The sequence below is a fragment of the Arctopsyche grandis genome, chromosome 4, assembly GCF_051622035.1.
Source record: "Arctopsyche grandis isolate Sample6627 chromosome 4, ASM5162203v2, whole genome shotgun sequence".
NCBI classification, from domain to species: Eukaryota; Metazoa; Arthropoda; class Insecta; order Trichoptera; family Hydropsychidae; genus Arctopsyche; species Arctopsyche grandis.
The window spans coordinates 28,227,614-28,240,991 of record NC_135358.1 but is presented as its reverse complement, the minus strand read 5'-3'; the positions used below and the strand labels follow the sequence as shown (position 1 = coordinate 28,240,991).

General features: G+C 32.5%; 1 protein-coding gene across 1 annotated transcript in view; it reads right to left on the bottom strand.

Moving 5' to 3' along the window:
* Positions 1–13,378, bottom strand: part of pros (homeobox protein prospero) — a 100,061-nt gene that overhangs the window by 67,722 nt on the left and 18,961 nt on the right. The window contains exon 2 of the mRNA XM_077428888.1: positions 11,112–11,192. The gene's annotated coding sequence lies outside the window, so the exon portion shown is untranslated. The remainder of the gene's footprint in view (positions 1–11,111; positions 11,193–13,378) is intronic.

Here is a 13,378-nt window from a genome sequence, read left to right as displayed (position 1 = left end):
TAAAACCCGTCCAATAAAATTAATAAAATCTGTCTTCGTGAGATAAAAACACTACGTGACGTCACGCAGGACGAAATCGATCGGGGATTGTGCTCCGTGTCGCTATTGCGAATCAGACGACCGCGAATAGGCCGACGATCGATATTTGACCGTGTTGTGCAAACACAATTACGATTCATGCCCTTCGATTAACGCATCGCGGTAATTATGCGGTCGGCGGGGCGCGAAGGGGTTGAGAGACAGAAATTCCGCGCGCGCCTCTGCACCCTCCCCGGCCTCGACAGTGTTAAATGCGGATTCCCACAATACACCCACTGTGTACATTGCACCCCCAATGTTCCAAGATTGCCAATAACATACCTTCCTCTGACATACCTGAATTGAACACTAAACCAATCCGTCTTCCATGAACCCAAATACGTATAGCAATATCTGATACGTAACAGTAGATAGATACTATCTACTACTACATACTAGAATACATTGTATAATCGTAACTATTACATATACAATTTATTTATGGCACTCGACATTCACATTTTAAAATGTAAATGTTACAGTCGAAGTGTATTTTCAGTTGTAATATATTCCAACTGGCGTTTTAGATCATTCATATTCGAATACAATTTAACTACGAAATTATATCTCTACAAGCGCAAATACACTTTCAACAATTTGCGCGAGTTGTACTGTAATAATCAGTTTTGACAGCTCTGATGTTTTTACGAATGCTTTAGAATTCAATAATGCGTTAATATTCGCTGGGTATTATGAATAAAGGTAATGAATACCGTATTACGATAACTCTAAGAATGTGTTCAAAACAAAAATGTGACTTTCCAACTCAATTTACTAGTCGAGTGATGTTTTCATGAAAACCAAACCTTTCCATCTTACCTGGTAATTGGAATGTAATTCGCCATTTTAATCGGCTTATTTTTATGGTTTATACGGAATATATTCCAACTAGCAAAAATATGCAACTGAAAATACACTTCAACTATAACGGTAGTTGGTACTAAGTTAATATTATTCAAAATAAATAAATATTACAACTGGAAAATACACTTGACTGATTTACATACATAAACTTAAATTTATACAATCAATTAAAAAAAAATAGACAAAACCAATTAATTTATATAGTAACGCTTCGTCGCCGTTAAACTACTTAAAGTCGAGTTTAATTTACCGGGCTTAAAGGGTTGACACGTCTTGCGGTCACTGCGGTTTCTCAACTATTTAATCGATAGTTAAATCTCTCACATTGTTTACAAAGATATTAATCTATGTATACCACTGGTTTCCAAAACGAGAGAGAGTGCACCGATGTGGAAAAGTGGGTGCGGTCGGAGACACTAATAGGAAATTTAATATTGAGAAGAAGAAGACCAAAATATTTAACAAAAGCCTATTAATAAGTATTAATCTAGAGTCTAGCGGCAAGATGGATTTTTTGAATATTTTTAAGACAGGTCAAAAGCAAAGTAGTGCAAATGTACGGAACGCTACACATCGATTAATTAATCCCATATATCGCAACTGTTTTTTGATTGGAAAACTTTAAAGGCGGATATCTGCTTTCAATCTTAGCTATACAAGTTAAATTAGACAAATACTTCAGACGACCGCAAGTTAAATAAAATACAAATTCAAACATATTGTACATATTTGAATTGTAAAAACGGTTACAACCGTCACAGTAGTCGCCTTAATGAGGCTTTTGAGGTCCAGAAACCATAAGGTACGCAGATACATATGTACCTATAGGTATATAGACCGGAAATAAAATGTTAGAATTTACAAAAGTACAAGGGGCTAAATACTCAAAACGTAACTGTAAGACCAGGTGGTGGCGCTTGTAGGTATATACGTGGGGAAGCTTCGGATTCAGAACAATTACAGACAATATTTCACTTCTACTAATTAATTTAATTTAAAAAAGTGATATTTATGCATCATTTATACAAACATTAATAAAATTCAACTAAAACCTTTGTATAATTTAATATAATTTTTATGAATGCAATACACGAATAAACTACCTAGTATTCTTCAACAATGAAAAGACTTTTTTTATACCCGGTGTACGCTCACGTATACCTACATTTACTTTAAATATTCCTCCCCTCAGTCAGTAAGTCAGAAATATTCCTTTTTTATTATTATTCTTGAAATTATAGCATAGGGGATGTTTGGTGGCGTATGTCGTTTTTGGCATTATATTATGACGGTATTGTGCGAGCAACTTCCTATATCAAATTTATTTATATAAAAATGTACGTTAACTTTCATTCGAAATAAAATCAATTCGCACCTAGAGTTATCGTATACATATACATATGTATGTACATGTATATAGAACAAATTCTAATCTGCAAGCAAACGATAATCGATCATGTATCCATCACTCAAAGACATCTCTAGCAGCTGCATATGTACAAAATGTATTCACTTTCACCCTTCTCCACCCTTTTGTCAATGACTTAAGTATTTTCGCTAAATTTTGCAAGCGATCTGACGGACGAATCGGCAGATGTTTATTCAAATCGAAAATTAGTTTTATTTGTATATTATAATAAAATAATATTATTTAAAATGACCGATATTTATATGGGTAAGACGCGTGCCGATAAGAATAGTTGATTGCTCCCCTAGTCCCCCCTGTGACTTTTGATTCAATGGATCCAGAGTAATAATTGATGCAGTTTTGTTCTTGAATGCACCGAGTGAATGCATTTAAAGGTGCTTGCAAAAGTTTTGACAAAAAAAACCGGTATATGTTATGCATGTATGTACTCGTTTGGGGGTAGGTATTTGATGTGTATTACGAATGTATGTATGTATGTAGATGTTTGATCGTAAAATAGAGAACGCGTGCGCACCTGGCACGCCACTGTCGCGTGCTGCCAGTGGCGTCTCATATAATGATATATCAATCCATTGTGCTATAAATTAATTAAGCAATATATTTAATAAACAATAGATTTTATATATGTAGACTTTTTGAGAAAAACCAGTATACATAAATGCTAATATATACCTACATATCTATGCATTGGTCTCGTGATCGGTTCAATTTCAAAATGATTTAAAATCTGTATGCTGTTTTAAGATGTGTAACTTTTAAATGCATATCTTAAAAATATTCATTTAATATAATCACATTATAATTTGAGCAATGCCAAATTTTTGTTCTGATTGATTTTCGGCATCGATTAAAATTTTTATTGTGTACCTAAATATAAAAATATATTTATGTAATGATTTTCATACTGTTCATTTTATAGTGAATAAAATTGAAAGTAAAATAAATAATTTTACTATGAAAAATAATATGTATTTAATCAATATTTATTTATACTGAAAAAAGATGAATGTATATTTGTAAAGAAAATTTACAGATTTTATCATATAACTGTATTCAATTTGGTATAAAAATATTAAATTATTTAAAACGTCCAATTTTTTACAACTTTTATTCATTTGAGCAATGTCAAATTCAACTACAATATACATACATATTTGTATTTTATTATTGACTTTCGAACAATTTTTTTTAAAATAATTTTTGAAGTATTTCAAAATTAAATATACATATAATAATAAAAATCATCATCAACTGCCACTGGTTCGATCGAGTCGGCGATGCTTTCAAGTTGCAGGGCAACCACTGCAAGGTACAACCGGTGGCATTCAGTATGAATTTGATTCGTTGGTGGCATCTGCACCCCAGCACCCTCAGAGGGAGCCCTACCATCCCTAAGATGGATGAACTATCAAGGGGGGGAGAGCCCACACCCGTCCCACATTACGATCACATTCAACCCAACACCTAGAAATTACATTTTATACACTGACATACAATTTGATAATCTCTCCATTCAATTTTCACGAGCGAATCTTTTGACACGCTCTCAGTTCATTGAGATGATTTATGACGTTACGATAATTTATCAGGTGTACTCAAAGTGTTGTCCGGTGTGTGTGTGAGCTCCTATTGGCCAGTGGGCGGGATGTGGGAGGCGCAGGCCTTCGCCAATGATGGGTCGCGATACTCTAATAGCATGAAGGAATCTGACATTATTGCCCCCGTAAATCGCGGCAATTCTGTATTTTATTCACTTTTTTATCTATTCATCCATCTGTCCGACGAATATCACCTTTATTGACCTTTTACTTGAGCGCCGCTCTGCGTTGCCGGAAGTCGCATAAAAAATAAAGTGCCGGATCGTAATAATTACGAACAAAAAAATAATAGCGTCGACCGCAAATAAAGTCACAATACAACGGACGATGAGCCATTCTTATTTTGTATAGAACGTTTCAATCTCGTCTGAAATTCTGTGGACTTTGAATCGACAACATGACTGATACAACATACTAGTTATATTTTATTTTTATTTTATTTAATATACAGAGAGAAACTTACAGCTCAAATAAAGATAATAAAATATATAGTTTAACATAAGCCAATTAAAAGTTTCTTCAGATAGCATGAAAAATTAAACTTGCTATGAAGGATTAGCCAATCAAAAAACAATAAATAAATAACAATACAAAAAGAAAAATAATGAAAAATTCGTAAATAATGGTAGAATGTAATAGTAGATTATGATGAGTAACAGTCATAGATGTATAATACATAGATCCGCCCTCACGGTTTACATATACTGGTCTCCCTTTTGGCGCATGCAAAATACATGGCGCATGCACACTTTTCTCTCAGTAGGTTAGTAGCTTCTAAGTAGAAAAGGTCGATTGCGGAGATCTTTTCAACTTTTCGTCACTAACTGAGAGGTGCGGGGGGTTTAACTAGCGGGGAAGTGAAAAAAACGCCGACCGCTGCGTCGTAGGTAAAAAACCTTTTTTTTCCCCCAACTTCCCCCCCGCAACCCTCAGTTAGTGGCGACAAGATCTCCAACGAAATTTGTATGTAATGCCATATCTAGGTTATTCTAGATCTATGGTAACAGTAGATAATTAAGCGAAAAGGATTAAAGTAAAAAACAAAACAAAAAAAGAGAAAAAAGAACGGGTTAAAATATATATGTATATATTTTTAAAATATTTCATAATATTATAAAGACATACATAATATTTTAAGCCTCTCTATGGAACAAAGGCATTTAAATTGTTGCTTGAATGCAATTTCAATATAAAGTGAGAAATAAAAAAAATTGTATTGTTCTAATACGGGAATCTCATTATCCGATTTGGGATATATGTACATTTGTATGTAATTGAATATAAAATAAATCTCGAGACTGAATTAATCGAATGAGTCCAGGAAATTGGATGCAATTATTTATCATTTTTTAAAAGTTTAAAAATCGTATGTTTCCAGAGATCATTACTGCATACTTGTATTTTTAATAATCGTTCAATATCATTTTCTATTAGCTGAATGTGACATAAAACCTCTTAGAATCAAACTAACTGATAACTTTATGTGATAAATGATAGTATGAATTTACTTTAAAGTCTAATTAAGTAAGCACATAATCTCTACCTTAACATAACTGTATCATTTAAATTTGAAATACTTAAACCACATCTTTATTCTATATATTATTTAAGAAAGACAATTGATTAGGAATCAATTTTATATATTTGAAGGTAATATATGTAATATATTTAATAAAATTATTAAACTAACTTTTAAAAATACTACCCAAATATAATTTTGACTCCAAAATCACAATTCGGTCAAGAAAATGATCGTTTTCATAAAAAAATCGTCGGAAAAATAAAAATTTTCCAATATCGCTGCACTCAATCTTGGCCGTTTCCATACAACGACATACCGATCTAACGACCGCGACACGAACTATATAGACACAATTAAATGGATATGATCACAATAGATCGAATGGAGGTCATAAAAAGTCGACGCACGTAAGTAGCATAGTATATGGCAGTCTGCATGCGACATATACGACGGTCGGTGCAACGATGCATTTATTAGCGATCCACGATTGTTATCTATCGGACGCTGAACGGGTTGAAAATGAAAAAAAAAGCTTTTTTTTTGTTATCTGACAACTTTATCTAATCGCTAGGCTAGTTCGGTTTTGTTCGAAATAATGAGATCGTTTCATATTTAGACACACATGCGCATACTTTTTTTTTACTTTATCTATATTTTTGTATATGAATACACACCACATTGTACATACATATGTATGTATGTATATACATATATCGATTGTTAGTTATTGCACTATATGACCTACATTAACAGGGCGCGAAAAGGTTTCAAGTTAATCGTCTGAATAGTGCAGATACTTTCATATGGGCAATAAAAATTTGATATAAAATTTTTCATTTTATAATTTTTAATTCACTTAAAGATAGTAAATTAATTATAATAAAAGCTTGGGGTCAATTAAATTTATTATTATATAAATATTATATGTACATGAACTATTTTTTCGTGTATTGGTTTGAATATTATACATATGCGTATATTATAAAATTTTAAAAACCATTTCTGAATAGTTCCAATGCATTGATTTACTGTACGTTTATTTATATGTATATACATACAAATGTATGTATGTATGTTCATATGCACATATACATATAACGGGAATAATTCATTCAAGCATTCATTGTATGCACGACTATGTAAATAAAAGGCAAAACTAACATACTACATATGTACGTATGTAGTCTTCCTTTGTAAAAACTAACGGTAAAATTGACAATTGAATAAGATTTACTTAATTTTCCTTTATTTAATAAAATGTGTGTTAACGATTATAAGCTATAGAAAAATTATTAAATCTTCGTTTTTAAATTACTAAATTATTATTTTTTTAATAATTGTATGAAAATAAAATTGAATTTGCACATCTACAAATATGTATGCATGTATAGCGATATAAAAATATATTTATGAAAAATTGTGTGTCGGCGAAAATAACATATGTATATCATCATTAAATACAGTAATTGCTGGATGAACGCCTCTCCAACACACTCCCATTCTCTTCTGTTTTGGACAACTCTCATGTATCTCATCCAGCACATTTTTCTGATTTCATCAACCCATCTCCCCTGCAGCCTCCTTGCACAATTTAACATTCTCTCGGGTACCATTCGAGCATTTCTTTCATCCATCTATCGCCCGTTCTTCTAAATACCCACCCATTGCCGTATGCAAAACAGGTCATTTTGGCCTCCTTAAATTTCATGAAATTTTTAATTTTTTGTGTTCAGATTAAAGGTACCAAAGAAAACTCTCAACGATTTTTATTTTCAAAATAATCACGGGAACTTATAGCTCATCCCCCATACAAACTTCTTTCTAGACTTTCTAGCGAAACAGCGACTTTGAATTCTCGTTAATCAGTCAAAACTCATCATAACCAACACCAATAAACGCCAATTAGTGAGTATTGATTCTTTATCTAGTTTAAAAATAATGAAAAATCAAAACTAATGTCGAAAAAATCAGCTAATAACTAAAAATAAGTGTATGTGATGTATGTATTTAAGCTTATTGTAAAAAACTAAATGTATGTAAGCTTATTGAAAATCATATTAACAATTAGATACAACATAACTTCTTATTGAATACTTATCTCGCAGATAAAACCGACTGAGGAGATATACAGTGAAATGTCAGATTTGACATATTTGGCCAAAAATCAATATATATCGTGTATTACATTACATGCAGCTAGACGTCAAATTTGAAATTTATATATACATATGAGAGTTAAAACTATAAATATTTAAATATTAGAGATAACGAGAACCTATAGAGCAAATTTTATAAAATATAGAGTGAATTATAGGCGTTTAAAAATTAAAATCTTATATGGCCATATCAAGGTGAACAGGTAGGAAGACACGGGATGAACGCTTATTAAACGTCAGGAAGGTTTACGGGCCCCGTTTTTAAAACGCGTTGTATACGATATTTTATCTCCACATTAATGGCAGACGATACATTAACGTGTATTGATGACCAAAATGAGCAATATGGCAAAGTATGAAAACGATCGGATAAGAGATAAAAATGACCACTAACACGAAAGCCATGTGAAACGTAAAGGAGGTAAGTAAAAAGAGATTTATCTCGAAATTTTTGTCGAGATAAATCAATTTGGTTGGTGGCACAGGACATTGTTTAAAATAAATGAAATTTTTTATTTAATATTCCCTTATAGTACGAAACGAAAAAAGTTTTCCACTAGGTTCGTCGATGAAATTCCAAAATTCACGTTTTTCGCTCCGGCCTAATGTTAGATAGATAAAATTAATATTGTTTGAAAAATCGTCAAAATTTTACCGATTTAAACTGTTGACTGATTATTTTTAGATATTACTCAACAGTTTAAATCGTTATCTGAAAATAATAAAAAAAAAAAAATTCGTAAAAAAAAAACCGCCAGAAAATAGATCGATCTTTGGAAAATTGATCTAATCACGTCAGTAGGCAGTTCGTACAGGAGTCGTTTTTCCCGGTCGTCGAACCGACACTGACGTCAACAATAAACCGGAAGTCGGATGGCTCTGGCCGGCGGCAACAACCGGAACTACACGTGCGCCTAATCGCCCCCGCCGGATATCGGCCCGATGGGCTCGAATGACCGATGGTTTGGCGCCCCTTTCGCGAGGACTCCTTGCCCTTTGACCGCGTACAATCAAACTCCCATCCGCACACTTAAAAGCCTTTTTCCCTCAAACCACAGCGCATATAATACTATACATATATTAGCTATCTGATGGCTCAGCGTACGTACGTACGTAGTAGGTATACGGCTTTATTTATGCGCATTTAAAAATTAATTAAACGATTAGGTTTTTGTCGGCGTCGCATTAATCTGTCGCCGCGTCGCGAAATGCATTGCGATCAAACGCAGCATCAAATTAGCCCGTTTCAAGTTAGCTAATTACGGAGTATTAGGTGAGCTTTTCATTTCGCTAATCGTCTTAAAGCCGCGTGCGAGCTTTCTGACGTGTGTACAGTATGAAGCGACGTCATGAAGTATCAGTGCTTCAAAACACATACATATATTTTGAATTACGAAGAGCGTGTGGCTTACGCTACGTGATATATTGTGCGTTATTGCATTACACATAGCGAAAGCCGCAAAATTCGTCCGGATAAGATTTTCGCATACAATATCTGCCGACAAGATCGCTTTAATCTTGGTTAAATCTGCGGCGAGCGGCGTCTGTTTCAGTTTTTAATCGCATCTGAAGGCTCGTCCGCTTGTGAAGTAAAATCGTTTGCGCTCTTCAAACGCGTTGAAAGGAATATAGCTGGAAGCATCACCTGTGAGCACAACGCTTCCTTTCAAACGTGACGATACTGAAAAAAATATAGCGACTCCACCTCCTCCTCCCCCTCGTCTATTGTGAAGGAGGATACCTGTATGTATATTTTTTTACTTTTAATTTTTTCAGTATCTTTAATGCCATCGTAGGATGCCTTGACTGAGACGAACGTGCGGAGAGTTCAATATCAGAGACGACACGTCACGACACAATAAATGAAACGAATCAAAACTATACATACAATATGTATGTATATATTTTTTCAAAATAACGAGCTGAATGTAATTTAATTGCATAAAAAATGTTATAAATTATTAACAGTCATAATGACAAACAAAAAAAATAATTTTAATCTTGGGAAAAAAAAGTCAATCTTAATTTAAGTTTTTATTTTAAACAAATTTTTAAAAGAATTAAGCTTTTAAATTGAATAACATATATATTTTGCGGGAGGCCAATGTACAAGTGTCAGCATGCGCAATTTTGTCTTTCCGTTCAAAGAAAAACTCAATGTAGAAGGGATTGAGCGTGAAAAGGAGGTAGAGGTCTAGCACCAGTAGCGGCTATACAATGTGTAACGTCACTGCATCATTAAAACAGCCTGTGTATTTGTATCTTAAATTTGACTACACAAAGTTTTGTACGATATGTGTACCGAAAAACACTCATGCTTGGCGTGATAGTTGCATTTTTTCGTTTAAATATATATTATTTTTGCAAAGCTGATGATAAGTTTTATCAGACTCCTTCGTTACAGTAATGCTTTTATCTTAAGTTCGTTTTCCTACTTCCGTCGCTGTGTAGCTTAGATAAGTCGCTTATCAGGCAGATTTCTTTAACAGCTCAGAAATATTACAAAAACATGTCATTAAAAATAAATAAATGAATCTGTAACTAGCCAGCTTGTTAGCTAAGATAAGAACAAAAAAAATGCATTCACATATGTACATACATATCAATTTTATTTATTTCCTAATTTAAAATAATTTTTGTGCAATGTCAAATCAAAATATTTACTTTTAATGGGTTACATTTTTTATTTGACAATATTTTAAATTAAAAATAATGATATATCACTGACACATAATTTACGCAGTTCCTAGATTACAGCGAAATTGTGACGAATGGTATGTAAATTATTATATTATATATATGTAAAACATGCCGATAAATTAATTTTCAACTTGAACTGAGATGATTGTGCGTTACGAAGAGATTGATACGAGAGCCAAGTGTTGTATCCGGCCGTGTTCGCCTTTCAGAATGTGATAAATTTTCACACCCACGCACATAGCTCGGCTCCTTATCGGCAAGGACATGTTTGTTGAATGCATATGGCAGATTGCAAGCATCGCGAAAATTTCCCATTTCCATAAACTATGTCAAAGATTTGCGCGAAGTTTTCCCAACGAATTTGACGCATTTCTATGTACATATGTATGTATGGGTGCACGCGTTAAATCGCTAGGGGGCTGTCGAATAGTTGTCGGGTGGTTAATTGCTACAGTCGTTAGCCCGAAGACTATTATCATCAAACAACAGGACAAAAGGGATGGAAAATTACTAAGCTGCAACGTCTTGAGACGCTGACGAAGGGTTCTTACGCAATTTGGTAACTTTGCAAATATTCGTTTATCCATACGGTCATACGAGCATTTACTTTCACGAATATAAACACAAACATTATCATAGCATATTTTAAATTTATGATATCAATGTACTGTTTTTGGATATCATAAAACACTTAAAATACATATAATGTTTGTATTCATATTCTTCCATATAAAGGCCCTATAATGCACACGAAAGGGACTCACCCTAATATTGCAAGCATGTGGTTACTGCATGAACGTTTGTAGAAGAGGGTGCTGCTATTTCTTCAGCAACACACTGATAATCTGAAAAAAGAATGAAAGATTAATACAAATATTTATACATATATGTAGGTACATACATATATTGAGATAGAAATAAATTGAATTGATAGAAATAAATTGTATGAAAAAATATATAGTGCCATCTATTGTGAAATAGTAAAAGTTTTTAATTTGTAAAAAAAAGAGCTTTTAATTGAATAGTTTTGAGAACAATAAGAACAGTTTTATATGTATATGTATGCCGTAAATGATATTTCGAACTAGTTTCCGCTTAAAAATTAAAACAATCGATACAATAACTGTAGCTTTCTAGACTTATCATAAAACAAAGTACGATCCGTTTTTCAGTAAACATTACGTATGGTTTGAATCGTTGCTAGTTGTCACTAATCTTACTACATTGATTTGTTATCGATCGATTGATTGACATATGCGTAAACAGACATTGCGGTCAATGAAAACGGACAAGGGCACCGTCCGATGACATGAATGGGCAATGTGAAGGCACTTTCGACACCCTATGAGTACTATTAGCCAGTTAGTATACGTACATATGTACGTATACTAACTGTGTGTATGGTTCCCAAACACAACTGATACGGCCGCACATACCATGGCTCTAATTGTCGTCGTGTCGATCGATTAGCGCTAATTGCGTTTAGTGCAACCGCCACAGGTAAACATGATAGTGGCGATGTATGTCCACTTCAAACCCAATCATAGCTATAACGTTAATATAATAAATAAGACTTTTTTTTTCAAATATGATCCAAGAAGTTTTAGTATGAAAAAGTAAAATAGACATCTATGGTTGAATAGAAAAAAAAGTACGATCGATAAAAATAATCGATATTTTGAAAAATTAGATAGATGGCACTTTATATGTTAAAAATCTTTAAAAAAAAGTCACAATTATTCATTTTCACATTTTATTTATAATGAATTTGAATATTTAAATATTTTGAACGGAAAAATTTATATACTACATAAATCTATAAAAAAAAAATCTATAAAAATTAAAATCTATTACTATTGAAAATCTTTATAAAAAATTTTATAGGTGAATTAAGAAAATCTATTTAGTTTTTATTATATTTCAATATGTAAAATAATATATACATAAGGAAAAATAATGTTAGCATCAGAAATTGATCACATTGTGCTAATACAATATTACAAAGGCAATTCTTATGCAAAGTGAAAAATAAAGTTTTCAATATATTATAGATCTTATATCCAATTAAACAACGTGTATCAAAAATGCTTAAGTTTTTTTTTTAATTAAGAGTATTACTTGTATTCATTATATATGTATTTGAAAATACGTACAGGGAAAACTTTATGGATATAATAATGTGCGATAATAAATTTTAAGCAAGTGTTTGTGGCATTTCAGAGGCGTTTGCGTGTAATTCTTCCAGTGTTCCACCGGAACGGGAAATGTCTCGTTTGCTCGGAAGGACTAAATAAGTGAACCCTAAACGGCAGGTACGGCACGCAATCGGCAACCCTCTGCGGTAATTTCGGAAAAATAAAGGGTTAACGATGGGAAAACTTGCCCGTGCGTACGTACAAACAGTTTTGCATTAGTAACTAAATATTGCGGTTAAAATCTTGGCACGCATTTAACAAACGGAAACGAACAAAGTATTCGTCTACTTTTATGGCTGATGTAAGCAATTATGAATTGAGTTAAAAATGAACACAAGCACTTTGAAATCTTTCAACGTGTCTTTACGTCTACTAAAAGTTACTGAGAACCAACCTCTATGGAATATTTTTCCACATAGAAATTTTGAATTTATTTCAAAAATGTTGCTAAAATTTATAAACATGAAATTTGATTGTTAAATTTAGCAGAGTTTGTATTTATGTATGTATGTACATACTTTGTATTTTCAACCACGTGTGCGAGATCTAGTCGCCGACGGCAAAACTAATATGATATCTTTGAAAGATCGAAACACTATTTGATCCAATAAATAAACCAGTTTGTTCATAATAAAATAGAGCTTTTTAACACCAATAGATGGAAATCAAAAAAAAAAAATATTTATATAAATAATACAATCACAAGGGAATAAATCATATGTATGACATTGCATGCACATTATTTGAAGGATGATAATTATATTTAAAGAAATTAACTATAGTATAATATAATGTGTGTATAGGAAGAAAGGATAAGTGGAAACGATAAAAAATAA